Source organism: Rattus norvegicus, chromosome 2, assembly GCF_036323735.1.
Source record: "Rattus norvegicus strain BN/NHsdMcwi chromosome 2, GRCr8, whole genome shotgun sequence".
Classification (NCBI taxonomy): domain Eukaryota; kingdom Metazoa; phylum Chordata; class Mammalia; order Rodentia; family Muridae; genus Rattus; species Rattus norvegicus.
The window spans coordinates 232681023-232703199 of NC_086020.1; the positions used below are offsets into that span (position 1 = coordinate 232681023).

The window sequence follows — 22177 nt, forward strand, 5'->3', positions numbered from 1 at the left end:
ACTGAACTGAAATCTGTAATACATAACAGAGGACTTGGCACAGGCATGTATTAGCCTATGTTTACTGCTTTAGTCTTTGTGAGTTTATATGAATGACTTTTCCTCAATTGTTTTAGAAGGCCTTGTTTTCCTAGCTCTTCCAATTTTTCTATCTCCTCTTCTGCAGGGTTTCTGGAGTTCTGAGGGAAGGAATTTGATGAAGACATCCAGCTTAGAATTCTGCGTCCCAAGGTCTCATCTACTCTCTGTGCAATGTCTGGCTCCGGGTATTTGTATTTGTTCTCATTTGCTGCAAGAAGAAGTGAAAGACCCCCGAAGGGAGCCCCCCACTCAAGTCTCGGGAAAGACGCGCACCCAGTAGGACACAGACACCGACCTGCTGTAATCACACGAGGAAGATTTATTGTGAGCGAGATGAAACGAGAGCTCAGGCCAGCATGCTGGGGTCGAGACTCATACACCACACAGGGAGTAGAGGAGTTCGACCCCGACCTGAATTTTCACAGAGCTTATAAAGGAAAAAACCACAAACCAGGGGGATCAAGAGGGAGGGAGGAGGGGAATTCCAAAACCATAAACTGCCCATACATCTAGGCCATATGCTAGCCACGTGCAACACTAGGCAACACACCCAGGACTTTGCGACATTTTACAGGGCCATTGGACCATTGTGGCCGGAGGCTATGGGTCATTGTGGCTGTTCCAGGAAACCTTTCATGCAAGAATGTTCCGGGAACCATTGCACAGCAAGGGAGGGGCGAAAAGTTCATGTTCTCACAGACCCTACCTCTTCTTTTTGGGTAGCTAGGCGGCTTATTATTAATTTTTAATCCTTCATTCCCCACTTCTTCTTTTTTTGTTAATAGTTCTAATCCTAGAACTTCATGGAGAACTCAGCTTCATCTAGCATAACAGCTTGGTATTGTAGTCTTAACATGAGGATTCTAACCTGGACACTATCCAAGCCTATCCACCAAGGTCATGACTAGCTTTTAGAACTTCTAAGCTTATACGGACTGTGATCCCTGAGGCACAGTCCCAAGAAGTGTTAAGAGTACTAACATATGCAATGTTACATCATTTGTAATGGAAATCAAGCCTATCCCACACCTATCTTGATAGAACCCAGGACAAACATGACTAAATTTCCCTCTAGGTCCCAGCTCTCAGCCCCAACAGCTAGTACACGGCTGGTGAGGGCTGAGAATTGACAGCTGTCAGGGTGGTCAGCAGCACCAGGTACGGTCCTTTCCAGCGAGGCTCGAGTGTCTGGACTCAGTGTAGCTGCAACCTGGAACTGATGGGATGTCTCAGGGGTCTCCGGGGCATAGGCTGCTGTCAGCTGTGAGCAGATTTCTTTCTGTATCACCTGTAGGTCTTTTAGCCTGGCACACAAATCATTATTACTATGGCACTATGACATGTTGGTTCAGTAACATCATCTAATACAGTCAGGGGGGCTGAGGCCCCATATAAGATCTCAAAGGGGGTAAGGCTGAATCTGGAAGGGGTATTTCTTGCTCTGAAGAGAGCAAGAGGGAAGGAGTGTCACCCAGTCTGTGCCAGTCTCCATGGTTAATTTGGTCAGGGTCTCTTTTAGAGTTCTATTTATTTACCCTACCTGTCCTGAACTTTGAGGTCTGTAAATACAATGTAATTTCCAATCGACCTCTAAATACTTGGCCACACCCCGGCTTACCTTGGCAAGGAAAGTAGGGCCGTTGTCTGACCAGATTACCTTGGGCATTCCAAATCGGAGGAAGATTTCTTCCAGTATCTTCTTGATGATTGCAGAGGCCGTCTCTTGTTTGGTGAGGAAAGCTTCTATCTATTCCTGAAAAAGTATCTACAAGCACTAGGAGATACTTGTGATTATATTTTTCTGGTTTTATCTCAGTGAAGTTCACTTCAACTTTTCACCAAACTCTCTAGGTCTCTTTGCCCTGTTTGCTTGCTAAGCATTCACTTATTGACATACCTTATACTTTCTACTGCCTCTCTGGCTAAAATCTTAAAGTCTATTACATACACTTAACTACTTGGACAAACTTTTTATCTCCTAATTGAGTCCATTTCTGTATTTGGCAAAGTGAGTCTTTTCTTTGTTCTCTGGGAAGTATAGCTTTCCCCTCAATGTACCATTGTCCTTTATCTTTTAAGCAATTTGGGCCTTTTCTTCTGTTTTACATTCTAAGTGAGGCCATCCCTTAGTCCGATCCTAGTTCTCAGTGGCTGTCTCTTGCAGGCCTGCAACCAGGATAGGCTCCTGCATAGTCATTTTTCTAGCCGCTTGATCTGCTTCGTTATTGCCCCATGCCACTGAATCTCTTCCCTCCTGATATCCTGAGCAATGAATAGTACTCACAGTTGTTGGCTTCACCAGGGCATCCAAGAGATGGCAACAGCATCTGAAGTGCTGATGTGCTGGGGGGGGGAGGTAGAGGTTCAGCCATCCCAGATGACATTGTGTTGTCCACCATGGCAGCACCCACCTATCTCTGACCTTCATGAAGAGAACTGTTCCCGTCTGTGGACAAGGTAGCCTCGGCTTTCAGCAGGGGTCAATCAGCCAGTCACAGAGGTCTTTCCTCCACCCATGGGCTTCTGCCAGTACTTGACACTCGTGCTGTGGTGGCTCCAGGTCCGGATTGGGCAGCAAGGTGACCAGATTGTCCCCAACCGGTGGAGAATCTAGTCCATGGCAGCTAACCAGTGGTCCCATCTTTTGGGACACTCTATTCAAAGGCAGAACATCAGCCACTCTATCACAGTTTAAGTCCTGGATTGGGTGATAATTGTTAGTGCCCGGCTGGCAGGAGTGATATGTTCCAAGTAGAACAGCGCTAAGCCATTCATCTCCCAGCATCAGGTACTGGTGCACTGAGACAGGTCTTAAGCTCCGCATACACAGTCTGTAGATATGCATACACATGGCCTCACCCAGCCATTTCAGCCCACGCAAGCCATTTTGGAGAGCAATTTTCTCATGAGCAAGGGATAGGGGCAGTCAGGGATGACTATGAACTAGTGGGTTACCCGGCCCACGCCAAGGTCCACTGTTCTTCGGGCAGTCCATAAGTATTGTTTGTTGCCAGTAGGCCCCTGTACCCAAGGTCTTTGGATATTGGCCCACTGGAGGGGGGCATAGGAGCACAGAGCATTGGGTCCCTGCATCCACACTTCCCTTCTATCTCTGTACATAGCCAGCACTCTAGGACCAAGAGGCTCTACAGTGTCCCCTCTTGTTCTTTCTGGGGCAGTCCCTGACCCAGTGTCTTTTTTTTTCTTTGCATTAGGCACACTGATCTTTAGCCAGGAATTCTCTTCTGTTGCCAGGTACTGTCTTCCTAGGTTCCCTAACTACTGTGGCCAGTATATGTTCCTCTCTTGTCTTTTATCTCTCTTTAGCTCTCTAGCTTCCTCTTCTTTTAGTCTCTTTTCTTCCCTAGCTTCCTGCACTCTTTACCTCTTTCTTTCTTTCTTTTTTTTCTGTCTCTCTGCATCTTCTTCTACAGCTATTAGGTGCTGTCCACTTTTCTGCACAGACCCTGAACCATGCATCAACTTACAATAACTCTCTCAGCGACTTAGCTTAACCCTTCAAGTTTCTGTAACTTTCTCTTCATATCTTTTCCTTATCTTAGCCAGATTGGTGGGGCATTTTCCAGCCCCTAGGAGACCGACCCTTGGAGCCTGGGGGCAGACCTGGCACTCCCTACCTTCAGGCGTCTGAAGAGAGCAGGCAGAAGTGAGGGCCTTCTATCCGTGTCTGGAACATTTTTTTCTGGTCTCCAGTAGGATTCCGTCTTTCATCGGTGGTAAAGAAGACCTGTAACAGTTACTAACAAGCATATCAAATGGGATGGTGAGAAAACAAGAGAATCTTGAGAATAGAGTCTACCGAAGAGGGCAAACAGCATTTAGTCACACAGCTAAACCAGGAGGCCTTTCTTGGAACAAAAAGGCCATTGTCAGTGTCAGCTCCATGGCTTTGCCTCTCAAGAGAACCAGCCTCCAAATGACACTAGGCTTCTAGTAACAACTAATAACAAAAGGATGGAGAGATGGTTAGAACCTGGGTGCTAGATGCCAGGGGGCTGATAAAAGAATTGTAACCAGTTCACCTGGGGCTATCAGGACCTCAGTAGTAGCCCTTTACCAAACTGTCTCACTGGGTTTAAAGGCCCATGGAAAAGAAAACATTAATCCTGACCTTGGCTACCTCCAAGTAATTTAGTGCTGGAGACTGACTCCTCCCTTGGAATAAAGACAGCAGATAAGGCAGGCTTCCTTAAAGAACTTCTCTAAATGAGCACTCTCCTTCTGTGAGCAAATGTCAGAAATTCCTTTCCTGTTCTTGTTTTCCTTATAGCCCCACCTAGCTCTCAGCCTTTTTAGATTATTATTCATGTAGCATTTTTAACACAGCCTGTCCCTTTTTTATAGCCTGTTGACAGCATTTCTGATCTTTTAGGCAGCTAAGCACTAAGTGTCATACCGGCTGAAACTCCGCCTTTAAGATTCTTTGCTCCCAAGCAAAATTTAAATCCTTTTCCAGCTTATCTCAGCTGTCCACCATGAGATTCCCAGAGATCGCGAACCAAGGTGTAGTAATTCACTAAGAAATCTCTCTATAGTGTTTCTTTTTACCTTAAGCCTTTTCCTTTTAAACAGCTCCTGAAGAGCCAGAAAAATTGGGTGAGACTTGAGAAGTCCCCATGCTCGCTGCAGCAGCTCCGCAGCTAATTTCGCTCCCCTCTACTGTGTGCTGCGAGCACAAGCACAGATAAAACACTATTTTAAAAATTAACTTTGGCTATCAACCAACACACCGCCACTAGAGCGGGGTCCACAAAATTAAGTTCCTTACTCACTAAGCATTAAGGGGACCAAGTAAAACTCTTCAACGAACAAAGCAAACAGTTTCATGATTTCAAACACAGTCGTCGGTCCAAGATTTTAAACACGGTCGTCAGTCCAAATTCAAACACGAAACAAAAGTCAAAAAAACACTGTGAAAAGCTCTCAGGGAGAACTTTCCCTCAGGATGGAGACCCTCCAACTCCAAAGACCAGACCGAGACACCACAGGATGCAATCAGCAAGAGGATTTGGTTTATTGTCGGGATACACAGGCACAGACACCTGCGGGCGCTTCAGTCACTCGGGGGACTGGCGCGCCCCACGGAACCAAGGATGGGCTTTTATAGGATTTTGGGGAGCAGAAGCAAGCATACAGAAGCAGATGCATGGTTACAGGGATATAATTGGTGGATTCTAATATGGCAAGGTTTAGCCCGGGGGCAAGTTTCCTAGCTACCTTCCTGAAACATAACGACTGACTCGGCCCCCCCAAGGGTTCAGCCCGGGGGCAAGTTTCTTAGCTACCTTCTTGGAACATAACGACTGACTCGGCCCCCCACCAGGGTGTGGGACCTCTCCCGGGGCTTTTTTTCATTGTCAGGTGCTCAACTGCAGTCGTCCTGTTGCCAGGCCTTCAACCAAACACATCTTGCTTGGCAGCCGCTGTGTACTCAGTGTTCTAACCTTTCTCTGAACCAGTCATCTTAAGTACAGCCTTGTAAAATGGCGTTACTGCTGCTAAGCTGGGGTCTTTCATTCCCCCATTTTTTTTTTTGTTAACTTTGAGTGAAATCTTTCACTCGACTTGGTCAAGAAATTTCTGTCTGGTGGGGGCTTATTCCCCCACTGACTCTAAGCCACAAAAGGGCTAGGAGGAGCCACGTAGGAGTTTTAACTTTAAGGGGTTTGGAGTGTGCTGAACTCTCTATGTCTGGGGTGTAGTGTTGTGATTAGTCAATTCCTCAGACCGGACTGTCTTGACGTGTGGTGTGTGGATCTAAGCCGAGACTCCGTCTACCTTTAGGGCGGTCGGGGTAGTCAGGAGGACGGTGTAGGGTCCTTTTCACCGTGGCTCGAGATTCTTGGTCTGGTGTCTGTGCACCCACACGGTGTCTCCAATCTGGAACGGGTGTGGCACCACCGGATGCTCAAGCTTGTCCTGGTAAGCAGTGGCCAAAGGTCTCCAGACGTCTCTCTGCACAATCTGTAGGGCCTGTAAATGGGCCCTCAGAGAAGGGCTGTCAGCAAAATCAGCAATGTTTGAATCAAAGAAATGGACAAATGGGGGTGGTGTTCCATATATTATTTCAAAAGGAGTTAGACCATGGGGGCCCGGGGTATTCCGGGCCCGATATAGAACTAGGGGAAGGAGGGCCACCCAATCCTTTGAGCCAGTTGCAAGCGTAAGTTTGGATAAAGTCTCCTTAATTGTTTTATTCATGTGTTCTACCTGACCTGAACTCTGGGGTCTATAGGCACAATGTAATTTCCAATCAATCCCCAGCAATTTGGCCACCAACTGACTTACTTGGGAGACGAAAGCGGGCCCGTTGTCCGACCCCAACGCTTGAGGCATGTCATACCTGGGAAAGATTTCCTCGAGGAGCTTCTTGGTGACCATTTTTGTAGTCTCGTGCTTTGTGGGGAAGGCTTCGACCCATCCTGAGAAGGTGTCTATAAACACTAGGAGGTACTTGTATCCATATATACCTGGTTTAATTTCAGTAAAATCAATTTCTCAATGGATGTCGGGACGGTGTCCCCTAGGACGAACTCCTTGTCCAATCATGGTCCTTCCCAGGTTAACCTGAGCGCACGCTTTGTAACTCTCAGTCACCTTTTGTATCGCTTTGTCCCAATTAAAAAAAAACACAGATTTATCTCTTCCCAATCTAGTAAGGTTTTTATCTTCTTATGTAAAAAGGAGATCAATTCAAAAGTCCTTTGTAGACCCACTGTTTTAGTTGAGGGTGGTAGATGGCCCCCATTTTTTTAGGAGCTCTATGTCCTCATGGGCATAAACCCAACTAGTTTGTCCCACTGGTGGGGGCGTGGGTTGGTCTGGGCTATTTAAGGGCAAGATTTGTTTGTTCATGGCCGCTTCTCGCGCCGTGGCATCGGCCAGCCGGTTTCTTCGTGCCTCTGGGTTGTGCCCTTTTTGGTGTCCTGGACAATGTATAATACTCAGTCTTTTGGGCAAGAATAGGGCTTCTAAGAGGGCCAGAATTTTAGCCTTATTTTTAATATCTTTATCTTTAGATGTGAGCAGCCCCCGCCTCCGGTAGATCTCCCTGTGGATGTGTGCCGTGGCAAAGGCATAACGGCTGTCTGTATATATATTTAGCCTCTTACCTTTTGTCATCTTGAGCGCCTGAGTCAAGGCGATGAGTTCAGCCCGTTGTGCGGAGGTACCAGCAGGCAGGGCTTTCGCCCAAATCACTTTGTCCTCCGTAGTGACTGCAGCTCCAGCCTTTCGCTCTCCCTCTGCCAAGAAGCTGTTGCCATCCGTGTACCATGTGTGGTCAGCATTCTGAAGAGGCTGGTCCGATAGGTCCAGCCTGGTTCCATGTACTTCTGCGAGGATTTGTAGTCAGTCATGCTGTTCTGCCTCCTCTGGTAGAGGAAGCAAGGTGGCAGGATTGAGGGCGACTACGGGCCCAAACTGAACCCGTTCTGCATCCAGTAACAAGGCTTGGTGCGAGAATTAGAGAGCAGCGGTCTGGGGGCTGCTTTACCAAGGCCTCCACTGCGTGGGGTGCTAGGATGGTGAGTGGCTGTCCCAAAGTCAATTTTCCAGCGTCCTTGATCAGGACAGCAATAGCAGCCACCATCTTTAGGCACGGTGGCCAGCCGGAGGCCACAGGGTCCAATTTCTTAGACAGGTAGGCCACAGGGCGTTTTCAGAGTCCCAACCTTTGTGTTAGGACCCCTTTAGCATACCCCTGTTTCTCATCGATGAACAGTTACTGAGCAAATTGTAAGGGTTTGGAACAGTCGGATGAATATCTTCTATCCTCTTGTTGACCTTTCTCAAGTCTTGTACTGGCCTATAATCTCCAGTGCCGGGTTTCTTAACAGGCAGAAGAGGCGTATTCCAAGGCGACCGGCAGGGGACTAGGATGCCTTGATCCAGAAGCCTCATAATGTGAGGCCTTATACCTTGATAAGCTTCATGTGACAGGGGGTATTGTTTTATGGAGACTGGAGTTGTAATTAAGGGGGGCTGTTGGAGCGCCAACCCCATCCCACCAGTCTCTGCCCAAGCCAGTGTCCTGTCCCGGTTCATAGGGTTAGAACTTGAAGGGGAGTTCCGTGGGGGCCAGTTATTTGGGCCCCTCTTTCTTCAAAATGAATTTGTGCTTTTAGTTTGGTGAGCAGGTCACGGCCCAGCAGAGGGTACGGGCAGTCCAGAACATGTAAGAAGGAATGGGTCACCTTACCGGTAGCCAGCTGAACCCGGCGGTCCGTAGTCCATCGGTATTGTTTCTCACCAGTAGCTCTTTGTACCCAGGCCATCCGGTCGCTGAGTTGTCCTGAAGCTTGGGTGAGGACTGAATGCTGGGCTCCTGTGTCTACCAGGAAAGTAACCAGCTGCCCCCCAACTTTAAGCGTTACCCTGGGCTCGGGGGGGGGCTCCTGGCCATGACCTCCCTAATCTTTATCTAGAGCCAAGAGGGAGGTTCGTGGTCGAGGCTTTCGGGGTCCGCCAGGCTTCTTGGGGCACTCTCTGGCCCAGTGCCCTTTCTCTTTGTAATAGGCACATTGATCTTTATCCAGCTTCAGCCCCTTTCGAGCTCCCCCGCTATCTCCCTTCCTTTTTTGGCCCTGAACTATGGCGGCCAAGATTCGACTCAATTTTTAGTTTCTTTTTTTATCTCTCTCTTATTAAAAATCTTTTCAGCTTTTTTAAGTAAATCCTGTAATGTATAGCCCTGCAAATTTTCTAACCTCTGTAACTTAGTCCTGATATCTGGAGCAGCCTGCCAGATGAAGGACATAGAGACACTCGTCATTTGTCCTGGGTCATCTGGGTCATAGGGAGTGTACATACGGTAGGCCTCCTTAAGTCTCTCTAGAAAGGTGGAGGGAGTTTTCCCCTGCTTCCTGTAATACCTGTTTTACCTGAGCCAAATTAGTAGGGCGTCGTATAGCCCCTCGGAGACCCGCTAGAAGCAACTGGCGATAAAGGCGTAGGTGTCCCTTACCTTCAGCTGTATTAAAATCCCAGTTTGGTCCTCAGGTAGCTGGGTGGGACGCCCATCATCTCCCAGAACATGCTTTCTGGCCTCTAGGAACACTCTTTGTTTTTTTGTTTTTTTGTTTTTTTTTTCCTGAGGTTAAGAGGGCCTGTAAGAGCTGTTGGCAGTCATCCCAAGTAGGCTGGTGGGTAAGTAAAACAGATTCTATTAGGTCGGTGAGTGCCACCGGATCTTTGGAGAAAGAAGGGTTGTGTTGTTTCCAATTGTAAATGTCAGCTGCTGAAAACGGCCAGTATTGGGTCTGGCCACCGGTTCCCTGTCTAAGTGGGAAAGCCTGGGAGGTTGAATCTGGCATCACCTCGCGCTTATTGTGCAATCTCCCTGCGACAGGGGAGAAACCTTTATCAGACTGTGGCCCGGCAACTGATCTGGCCGGCGGCTCTGCCTCCTCCGTTTCAGCCGGGCCTGTCAGAGAGAAGATCTATGAGAGGGGAGTTTGGGTCTGCCGGGAGGACAGGTTTCTTAAGACGTGGCCGGCAGACCGGGCGGGGCCAAGGGGACAGGCTGGGGGTTGAGGGGAGGCCAATTCGGGTCCACGAAGGGTTCCGCCCGGGGGGGGGGGTTTAAGGCGAGACTCTCTCAAGTGATAATATAAGAAACCTGGTCAGGATGTCCGTGGACGACCCGATCTTTAACCTGTAAAATAATGATCTTATTAAATGTGCCATTCACTGGCCATCCCGCTCCGAAAGTGGGCCACTCGGATGTGCAGAGAGTCTGCCATTTTCCTTTTTTTTTAACCTCGACGGACTGGTTGTGTGTCCGGTCGTGGACGTCTTTCTAATGATCAAGAGTGAGACTTAGGGGCATTGTTAGGGACTGTCCCATGTTAGTTCTAAGGAAGATTAGAACACAGAGAAAACAAACAACACCAACAGTCAAACAAACAACAGACAGGCGTGCTGCACGGCTTTGGTACCAAACTGAAAGCAAAAAGTCAGATGGAGGTGGCAAAGGTCCGGGGCCCTCTGAAAGCCAAAAATACAGACAGAGGTGCCGTTAGTCCGGATCTTTCTCCTCTCCCAGATTGGGCCCCGAAAAGTCGGGCCCCTAACACCCTTGGAACGTCTTCCAGGGCTGCGGGGCGAGAAGTCCGAGCTCGTCAGCTCCTTCTTCGTCCCGCCCAAATTCCAAACAACCTGGCTGAGCGCTCACAGAACAGACCTGGCTGAGCGCTCACAGAACAGACCTGGCTGAGCGCTCACAGAACCTGGCTGAGCGCTCACAGAACAGACCTGGCTGAGCGCTCACAGAACAGACCTGGCTGAGCGCTCACAGAACAGACAGAATAAGGCAGAACGAGACAAAATCAGACAGACAGACAGACGCCGGCCGGCTTACCTCCCAGTGGGTGGTCGGTGGTCCCTGGGTGGAGGATCTCCTTTCCCGGCCAATGCACCAAATGAAAAGCTCTCAGGGAGAACTTTCCCTCAGGATGGAGACCCTCCAACTCCAAAGACCAGACCGAGACACCACAGGATGCAATCAGCAAGAGGATTTGGTTTATTGTCGGGATACACAGGCACAGACACCTGCGGGCGCTTCAGTCACTCGGGGGACTGGCGCGCCCCACGGAACCAAGGATGGGCTTTTATAGGATTTTGGGGAGCAGAAGCAAGCATACAGAAGCAGATGCATGGTTACAGAGATATAATTGGTGGATTCTAATATGGCAAGGGTTTAGCCCGGGGGCAAGTTTCCTAGCTACCTTCCTGAAACATAACGACTGACTCGGCCCCCCCAAGGGTTCAGCCCGGGGGCAAGTTTCTTAGCTACCTTCTTGGAACATAACGACTGACTCGGCCCCCCACCAGGGTGTGGGACCTCTCCCGGGGCTTTTTTTCATTGTCAGGTGCTCAACTGCAGTCGTCCTGTTGCCAGGCCTTCAACCAAACACATCTTGCTTGGCAGCCGCTGTGTACTCAGTGTTCTAACCTTTCTCTGAACCAGTCATCTTAAGTACAGCCTTGTAAAATGGCGTTACTGCTGCTAAGCTGGGGTCTTTCAACTGGACAATACCACAGAAAACAATCCAGACAAACAAGACCAAGACAAAGCATCCTATAACCAATTTCCACAGATGCCTGGTACCTTCAGTACCTGGCCCAAACTGCAGCTTAACCTTAGCTGCTTCTGGGATACCAAACACAGAAACAGAATACAGACAACAGACACTAACACATCTAAGCACACTTGTCCGTGCCTATACTTAAATAGGCAGCCGAACTCGACCTCCAAAGTCACAGTCAGATCTTTTTGACTGTCCGTTGCCGGGTCCTCCCGACAAAATTCGGCTCGTGGAACGTTTCTCACGCGTCCCAGAGCCAGGACCCAACAAAGGCTGACTCGTGGAACGTCTCTCACGAGTCCCAGAGCCTGCGCGATTGGGGCGTCCCCCGGTGCGCTTTCTAAAAAGGAAAAAAAGAAAGAAAAAGACTATTCGGAGTAGGAATCCTTCATCTACTCACAGGCGCCATTTCGGGGTGGGGAACCTTCTTCCACCCGTGCACAGGGCAGGAAACCTTCTTCTGCCCAGACAGTGCACTAAGACTCTCGTGCACAGGGCAGGAATCCTTCATCTGCCCAGACAGTGCACTAAGACCTTAAACCGGTACCGAAAAACACAGACTACAGGACTTAATTCACACACACTCACACACACGAGCACAAACAAAAGAGAAAAAAAAAAAAAAAAAAAAAAAAAAAACAAAACCGACGTCGACTTCGTGTCGACCAGAGGCACTGAAACTGATCGGCAGGTCGCAGACCTTGCCTAACAAACCGGTCGTCAAGGAGTAAAGTCTCCTCTGGACCTATCAGATGGGGTTCACCAGGCGTCCCTGGTCCCCCCTTGTCCTCCTGGGACGTCTCCCAGGGCGAACGGACGGTGGGTACCTGGACACGTCTATCCCTATCCACCCCGCTCTCCTTCCTGGAGCGCGGTCTCACTGAGCGTCCGCAAAACCGAAACAGCGATCGCACCAGATTCCCAGACAGAACATAGACACAGACCCAGACACAGCGCTGAGATAAAACAGAGAATCTTACCTCCAAGTGGGTCTAGGACCCCTGGGTGGTCGCGCAGATCCCGGACGAGCCCCCAAATGAAAGACCCCCGAAGGGAGCCCCCCACTCAAGTCTCGGGAAAGACGCGCACCCAGTAGGACACAGACACCGACCTGCTGTAATCACACGAGGAAGATTTATTGTGAGCGAGATGAAACGAGAGCTCAGGCCAGCATGCTGGGGTCGAGACTCATACACCACACAGGGAGTAGAGGAGTTCGACCCCGACCTGAATTTTCACAGAGCTTATAAAGGAAAAAACCACAAACCAGGGGGATCAAGAGGGAGGGAGGAGGGGAATTCCAAAACCATAAACTGCCCATACATCTAGGCCATATGCTAGCCACGTGCAACACTAGGCAACACACCCAGGACTTTGCGACATTTTACAGGGCCATTGGACCATTGTGGCCGGAGGCTATGGGTCATTGTGGCTGTTCCAGGAAACCTTTCATGCAAGAATGTTCCGGGAACCATTGCACAGCAAGGGAGGGGCGAAAAGTTCATGTTCTCACAGACCCTACCTCTTCTTTTTGGGTAGCTAGGCGGCTTATTATTAATTTTTAATCCTTCAGAAGCTTCTATAAGGTTGGCTAGTAAGGCACTGACCTATGAGCACAGCAGAATGTCATAAGGAATAATTTTACTGTTATTTTTTACTTTTTAGATCAGTAGTTTTTGGTTTTACCCTAGACTACAGAGCTTTCTAGTCTCACTCTCTGGTTCTTAGTTACCCAAGCAGTACCAGTTGTGGATTCCATTTTGTGGGAGTGGGCCTTAAGTAAAATCAGACATTGGTTATTTATCCCTATAAGCTTTGTGCCACCTTGCCTCAGAATATGTTTCAGGCATAACAGCACTGTAGATGATTCTCTCCTTTTTAAAAAGAACCTAACTGCAATTTTCCCTTTCTCCTCTTCTGCCAGTTACACACCTCCAAATCCCCTCTACCCTCACAATCTACTCTTTCTACTTCCCTTCAGAAAAAGGTGTCCCTCCCATGAATATCAACCAAACATGGTATATCAAGTTGCAGTAGACTAGGTACCTTCTCTCTTATTAATGCTAGACAAGGAAACACAGTGTCAGCTACAGAAGTTCCTTGGTAGAATACTTAAGGTCATATGGTCATATGTGCCTTATGAACACACCTTGATTTTCCCTTGGTATTTGTATCCACTTATTCCCCATTCAGTTGCCTCATCAATCTAGCTAAGACAGTAAGTACTATATTGGATACATGTAGAAAGAGTGAGTAACCTTGTCTTGATCCTGATTTTCATGGAGTTAGTTTGAGTTTCTCTTCATGTAAGTTACTGTTGGCTACAGACTGTGACAAGCTGCCTTTATTATATTGAGATATGTTCCTTGTATCCCTAATATATAAAAGACTTTATCATGAAAGGATTTTGGGTTTTGTCAAATACCTCTCTGTATCTAGTGAAAGGAGACTGTGTTTTCTTTCACTTTGTTTATACAGTGGATTACATGTATCTATTAATGTATGTTGCATCATCATGTCCGCATTTTGGGGATGATCTGCATGGTGGATGATCATTTTGATGTGTTATTGGATTCTGTAGGTATTCTGGGGAGGACTTTTATATCTATATCTTTTATATCTATATTGAGTAACTTGACCTGCAATTCTGTTTGTGGAGTTTTCATCTGCTTTAGGTACCAAGTAACTGTGAACTTGTGAAAAAGAATTTGGCCTTGTCCCGTTCATTCTATTTTGTGAAATAATTGTAAGAGTGTTGAGGTGATCCCTTCTTTAAAAGCCTGGTAGAATTCTGCACCAAAACTATCTGTATCTGTGCTTTTGTTTTTGGTAGGCTTTTAATTACCGCTTTTATTTTACCAAGGTATATGTGTTTGGTTATATGATCTTGATTTAATTTTGGTAGATCAAAAATATCAAGAAAATTATGTTTCTTTTAGATTTTTTTCAACTCCATGGAGTATAGTTCTTTAAAATATATCCTTGTGATAGTCTGGATTTCCATAGTGTTTGAAATTCTGTTTATTTGTACCTTAGGTATACATGTTTTAGTTAATTTGGCTAAATGTTGTTCAATCTTATAGATTTTGTCAAAGAACCACTTTTGTTTTCATTGATTCTTGTATTGCTGGGTTTAGTTTATTTTATTGAATTCAACCGTGAGTTTGATTATATCTTAAAGACCCAGATATAAGTCCAAATACCTAAGAAAAGATGATTATGATATTAAAAAAGCCAGAACTGTACAGTAGCAAAAATTACAGCATCAACAACAAATGGTGCTGTTAAACTTAATTGGCAAAGCTTAAGTCCAAGTGGATCAAGGACCTCCACATCAAACCAGATACACTCAAACTAATAGAAGAAAAACTAGGGCAGCATCTAGAACACATGGACACTGGAAAAAATTTCCTGAACAAAACACCAATGGCTTATGCTCTAAGATCAAGAATCGACAAATGGGATCTCATAAAACTGCAAAGCTTCTGTAAGGCAAAAGACACTGTGGCTAGGACAAAACGGCAACCAACAGATTGGGAAAAGATCTTTACCAATCCTACAACAGATAGAGGGCTTATATCCAAAATATACAAAGAACTCAAGAAGTTAGACCGCAGGGAGACAAATAACCCTATTAAAAAATGGGGTTCAGAACTAAACAAAGAATTCACAGCTGAGGAATGCCAAATGGCTGAGAAACACCTAAAGAAATGTTCAACATCTTTAGACATAAGGGAAATGCAAATCAAAACAACCCTGAGATTTCACCTCACACCAGTGAGAATGGCTAAGATCAAAAACTCAGGTGACAACAAATGCTGGTGAGGATGTGGAGAAAGAGGAACACTCCTCCATTGTTGGTGGGATTGCAGACTGGTAAAATCATTCTGGAAATCAGTCTGGAGGTTCCTCAGAAAATTGGACATTGAACTACCTGAGGATCCAGCTACACCTCTCTTGGGCATATACCCACAAGATGCCCCAACATAAAAAAGACACGTGCTCCACTATGTTCATAGCAGCCTTATTTATAATAGCCAGAAGCTGGAAAGAACCCAGATGCCCTTCAACAGAGGAATGGATACAGAAAATGTGGTACATCTACACAGTGGAATATTACTCAGCTATCAAAAACAATGCCTTTATGAAATTCATAGACAAATGGTTGGAACTGGAAAATATCCTGAGTGAGGTAACCCAATCACAGAAAAACACACATGGTATGCACTCATTGATAAGTGGCTATTAGCCCAAATTACCCTAGATGCATAGAACACATGAAACTCAAGACGGATGATCAAAATGTGAATGCTTCACTCCTTCATTAAAAAGGGGAACAAGAATACCCTTGGCAGGGAATAGAGAGGCAAAGATTAAAACAGAGACAGAAGAAACACCCATTCAGAGCCTGCCCCACATGTGGCCCATACATATACAGCCACCCAATTAGACAAGATGGATGAAGCAAAGAAGGGCAGGCCGATAGGAGCCGGATGTAGATCTCTCCTGAGAGACACAGCCAGAATACAGCAAATACAGAGGTGAATGCCAGCAGCAAACCACTGAACTGAGAATAGGTCACCCGTTGAAGGAATCAGAGAAAGAACTGGAAGAGCTTGAAGGGGCTCGAGACCCCATATGAACAACAATGCCAAGAAACTAGAGCTTCCAGGGACTAAGCCACTACCTAAAGACTATACATGGACTGACCCTGGACTCTGACCTCATAGGTAGCATTGAATAGCCTAGTAAGAGCACCAGTGGAAGGGGAAGCCCTTGGTCCTGCTAAGACTAAACCCCCAGTGATCGTGATTGTTGGGGGGAGGGCGGCAATGGGGGGAGGATGGGGAGGGGAACACTGATAGAGAAGGGGAGGGGGAGGGATTAGGGGGATGTTTGCCCGGAAACCGGGAAAGGGAATAACATTCAAAATGTAAATAAGAAATATTCAAGTTAATAAAAAAAATTAAAAAAAAAACCTCAATTGGCAGATGCATGTAGAAGAATCCGAAGAGATCAGTAATTATCACAGTGCTCAAATCTCAACTCCAAATGGATCAAGGACCTCAACCAAAAACAAGATATAGTGAATCTTATAGAAAAGAAATAGAGAATACGGAATTGACTTTCAGAAAAGAATCCAAATGGCACAGGTACTAGAAACAACAACTAACAGATAAGGCCTCAGGAAAGGGACACATTTTAGCAAAGAGCACAAGAAAGGCAGAGGACACCATGATTTGGACCAATTGCAAGCTAAAGAATGGCAAAACATTTCTTACCAATTATATATCCAATAAAGGTCAACATACAAACCATACTTATAAACTCATAAAATTAGGCCCAGAAAAAAATAACCCAATTTAAAAAATTGGATAGAGAGCTAAGCAGGGGATTTGCCAAAGAGAAAAAGCAAATGGTTGAAAAGTACTTGAATAAATGTTCAATATTCTTAGTCATCAGATAAATGCAAACCCAAGGTACAAAGAGATTTCGTCTTATACCAATCAGAATGTCCAAGATTAATCAAACATATAAAGGTTTAGGTTGGTGAGGATATGTAGCAAAGGGAACACTCATGAATTGTGGGTGGGAGTAGCAATTTGTACAGCCACTATGAAAATCCATGTGGTCGTTTCCCAGAAAAATGCTAATTGTTCTACCTCAAGTTCCAGCTGTATGCTCCTGGCATACACCCAACGAACACTTCTTTTTCGTATAAATACCATTATCTAACCATGTTCTTTCATTCTGTTCTATTCATAATAACAATTGGAAACAACATAGATCTCTGTCAATGGTTGAATGAATAAAGAAAATAAGGTACATTTACACAATGGAATGTTACTCAACCTTTAGAGAATGAAATTAGCAGGCAAATGGATGGAACTAAAAGGAAAATCATCCTCTGTGAGACAACTCAGACCAAGAAAGGCAAATGTTAAATCAGTGATAGACATGCTACAATTCATGTAATGATAACAGTTAAAAAGTAAGGGACTAAGGGAGATAGATAGTTCTTCATACAAAGAGGAAATAGGATAAATAATCATGAATGGTCAGTGGTTGTAAGGGAGAATTTGACAGGCAGAGGAGGTAACTTGTGGCCAACAGAAGGAATGTGGAGGTCAACTAAAATTAAGGATCATTTGAGAGGCTATGTGGAAACCTAACACAGAAGTTTCCAATAATATATGAAGATGATCTAAATGAAATGATCAAATAACAGGGAAGACATCCCCATTTGGACATCTATAATCACCAATTTAAATTTTCAAGACTGTGCAATGGTTACATCTAATTTAATTATTGTCCAGAGGGAAGCTGTGGGGACCACTAAACAACCTAGGCTACTGCTAGGCTAATCACCATTCACTGGTTAAAAAGAAAGAGGCTATCATAGAAGATAACAGCTACACAACTCATTGCACATGAAGAAGTTGAGCTAGGACCTACCAAAAGTTTTCACCCCTATTGAATAGAGTACTCTGCATATTCCTGAAGGAAAAAGGTAAAAACACCAACCCAGCTACAAGCACTTCATCTATAAGTATAACTTCCCTTCAAGATTTCATAGTGCATAGTGGCACAAAGCATGTCTGAGTAGCCAATCAATATTTGATTAGATTTAAGGTCAACACCATGAAATGCAATGTATACTGAACTGTACTCAGGTAGTCAAGAAAATGAGGCTGGATAGGGCTTGGAACTAGGAGAATATCAGATACTACTTACTGCTCTGCAAATGTAACATAGTAATAGAAGGACTCCTAAAGACATTCTGCTATACTCACAGATCAGGTCTTGCTTAGCCATCATCAGAGAGGTGTCTACATCTAATAGACGGAAACAAATACAGAGACCCACAACTAGACAATATGCAGATCATGGTGTGACTCTGTGTACACACGGACATTTGAATATGGGTGCTCTAAAATGAAATTCAAGACAGAGTGTCGGACATTAATTAGTCTGAGAAGTCATAGCACCGCAGGATAAAAAGTTAACTGGTACAGAACACAGAAGAGTCAGGGCCACACTATCTGCGTCAAAGGACCTTGACTCAAGGTCAGTAAACAAAATGAATGGCATTATAGTTTGCTCATATTGTCTTGTCCAGATGTGCCACAGTGTTCCAGATCAACACCCGCAACTTTGGGTTGCATTATGAAGAATATGTTGCAATCCCAAGTTTATAAAACTTGAAGCATTCTTCAGAAAAATCGTAAAATAATTTAAAGCAATTCTTTGGTAAATTTCAGTCTGGTAAAATTCCTTTGGTAAATTTCATAGAATTTATCATTTATTAAAGACAAAAGCAGTTTCCCCTGACTAGTTGGAAGTGCCGACTTACTTTACTTAAAGAATTAAATCTTGAGTGACTATTCAATGTTGCAGAGTGTAGAGCAGTGTTATTTATAGTTGACCAATACTTTGATTTTATATTAATCAATGCTAAGAACTCTGCTTCCTATAATACATTGTGCACAATGGCAGAGAATATTTGGGCCCATTTCATAAATTGTTGAGAACACTGCCACAATCCCAAAATAAAATATATTGAATAATAATTTTAGAATTCAAACCAACACTTCCAAAGAACAATATTCACATTTTAGCAAAATACATTTTAATACCCCACTAATTTGATGCATACATGTGAGAGACCCACAGAAGAAAGCAATTACAAGATTTTTAATCACACCTGCAATGCAGGATACAGAATGTTGTGATGGAGGACTACAGTAAATCTGAGGTTAGCCTGGACGGCAGAGACCTTCTCTCAGAAAACGTATACAAATCAGTAAAAACATAGAGGAGTCTACTCAGGCAGACTAATAGATAAACATAGACAGACAGACAGACAGACAGACAGACAGAAAGGTTGCTATTGTTGTTGTTTTGAGACATCTGGCCTCCTTGGTTCTTTGATGCATGTCAGTCATCAACTGAATCTTTCCAAATTCCCAAAGCCCTTTACTATCTAAACATATTTGAATTATGGTCTGAAACAGAGGACAATCTGTGCTTGATTCACACCCCATCCTAAAATATGAAAAACTTATAATCATCCTCCAGTAGATAGTAAGTCATGATTTCTCCGTAGGAAGAAAGAATTGAAACCTGGTTCAAGAGATAAACTAGAAGGAAAATACTTAATATTATATTTACCATAAAATGATATTTTACACAGATGAATAGACATTGTGTAGTACTGTAGGAGTCCAAAGGTGGATATGTAGAGTGTTAAACCAATAGCCTGCTGTGCTTGACAGTGCTGTGTTGCTAATACATGACATGCTGTGTTCACTGAGCACCCTCGGGAAGCTGATTGACACTGGCTTTCAGAATGCACTATATACACCATATAGCTAACTGCTTGCCCTAAGCAGTCACACTTCTCCTAGCTTTAAAACATGAATCAGTTTCTGCTACCCCTAACCCCAACATTATCTTCAAGTTCAAACTTTTTTTTCTTTTTGGAGCTGAGGACTGAACTCAGGGCCTTGCGCTTGCTAGGCAAGTGCTCTACCACTGAGCTAAATTCCCAACCCCTAGTTCAAACATCTTATTAATCCTTGTAGCTTTTGCTTATGTCAAGAGCATACTGCTAAAGTACAAATTGTCATAGTATCATAATCTCACCACTCATATAGAAAATATATATGCAATCCCAAGTTTAAGTTAAATATGTTGCAATATTTTTCTTTTATTTCATATCCTGGCTGGGAACCTAGTCACCATTCAAACTAGCCAATTAAAATATAAAGTCATAAATTAATCAATTAAAATTGCTTTGCCCATTGTCTTTGAATGTGCCAAATATGACCTATCCTTGCTCAGCCTGGCAGCTAGTTGCTTTGCCAAGAGAAAAGAAATGGTAATATAGGAAGCAAAGTATTACAGGAATCACTGGTTATAAATTATAACTGGTTATAAATTATAAATGTTATAAATTTCAACATTTCTTCATTTCAACTTGTAGAATATTTGTAGGCTAATCGACCTTGTCTTCAATAACCATGCCTGGTTTTTCCTTATGTATGAAAAACAGGCTTAGGACCTTTCATTAGAGGCCTGCTTCTAGTTAATGCAATTATGGTACACTAAAAAGATGTTTCCAAAGACTGACTTTATGATTGGGTTAAATGTCCATCCAACCACCTCTACCTTGGGAAAGGGCTTGGTTTTATTTCTGTTTGTTTGTTTGTTTGTTTGTTTGTTCATTTGTTTCTGTCTTAGGCTGGCCTTGAACTTTCTATGGCTCTACTACTTCATCCTCCCTAGTGCTATCATTACAGCCAGGTGTCACAATGTCTGGTCAAATGAATTTGATTTTGAGTGAGTGATTTTATTTTATTTTTATTACAAGAGTTTTATTTTGCATACAACAAGAATGATTTGCATACAAAAAATGAAAATATATGGATATGATCAGGGCAATGAAAGAACCAAGGAGAGACCAACTCTCATTCATCTTTGAATTGATCCCTGGTGTAACTACTGGACATCATTTGGATCTTCTTTACACAGATAACAGAGGAAACATTCTTCACTTTTGTGATTCAAAGAGTTAATGATATTCTTTTTATTTCCAGTTAAACATTTATTTTCTATGTCACCATTCCTCATATGTTGAATATGATCTCTCCTTGAATGTATGTTAGAATTGAGGTACAATGGCAACTCCAGGCAGAGGTCAATCCTCCAGTGGTAATCATTAGACACTTCAGCTATTTTTTAACATATAGATGTAAATAAACAAACCTGTACTCCCTATGGTCCCTTTAACGTAGGAATTTAAAGGCAATTTCAGTTCTACCAATCAGAATCAGACTCATCAATGGAGATTCTCCTTACATTACATAGGTTGCCTACAGGAGTTTGAGGTTCATCAGTCATGGTTAACTGGTGCAATGAGTAGCTCTGAGTCTCTCTAAGACCTGCTACATCTCTAATAATCCCAGTGGAGGCTGCCTCTCCTGAAGGTTCGGAGCAGGGGGTATCTCTATAGGAACATGTTTCCAAAGTTGATCATGGAGTCAACCATTCTGCACTTCTGGGTTCTTTCCTGTTATTACGTAAATTCACAGAACCATCTGAGATAAATAAAAAGTGCTTTACCTGGCATGAATTAGTAATGTATATAAATTTAAGAATAATAAAATAATAGCACATCCAGGCAAAAAGACATGCATCAAAGTAAAAGGTTTTCATAGATAAAGAGGAAAATCAGCAAAATCAAAAGGTAAAATATGTATAAAATAGGAGAACGTATTTGCAAACTGCATTTGATAAGAGGTTAATATCCAAAACATATTTTAAAATCTCAAAAAGTTCAGTATAAAACAACCAACAATCCAATTAGAAAACAATGTGTCTTAATACCTTATCAAAACAACTTACAAATAGCTAAGAGACATATAAAATGAGCTGAACTTTACTAAATATCCAGACAAGGAAATTAATGGATAATTAGATAGCTATTCCTTAGATCTGTTAAAAAATAATATCTTCAGTGGACATTATGTATGCTATTCCTACCCACAAGATCTCAACAACAAACCAGTGACCGATTTCACCAACATTCAGCAGGTGAAACATTATTATAGGCTTCCTCCCTTCCTTCCTTCTTCCCTTCCTTCCTTCTTTCCTTCCTTCCTTCCTCCCTTCCTCCCTTCCTCCCTTCCTTCCTTCCTTCCTTCCTTCCTTCCTTCCTGCCTGCCTGCCTGCCTGCCTACCTTCCTGCCTGCCTTCCTTCCTTTCTTGCTTTCTTCATTTTACAGCCTGATTGCTGACCCTCCTCCCAATCCTCCACTCACACAGTCCATAGATTCCTCCCATAGATTCCTCCCCTTCTCCTCTGAGAGGACAGTATCCCATAGATTCCTCCCCTTCTCCTCTGAGAGGACAGTGTCTTGCACTGTCCAGGACAGAGGATCCCACACTCTGGCACATCAAATCTCTGAAAGACTAAGTGCATCCTC

The 22177-nt window shown here is 44.2% G+C and overlaps 1 long non-coding RNA gene across 1 annotated transcript; it reads right to left on the bottom strand.

The window, feature by feature from the left end:
* Positions 1-380: 380 nt before the first annotated feature.
* On the bottom strand, positions 381-5009 carry LOC134485986 (uncharacterized). The gene is made up of 2 exons (XR_010064470.1): positions 3720-5009; positions 381-1385 (listed from the first exon to the last, which is right to left on the bottom strand). It is a non-coding gene; the product is annotated as an uncharacterized LOC134485986 (long non-coding RNA).
* Positions 5010-22177: the final 17168 nt, after the last annotated feature.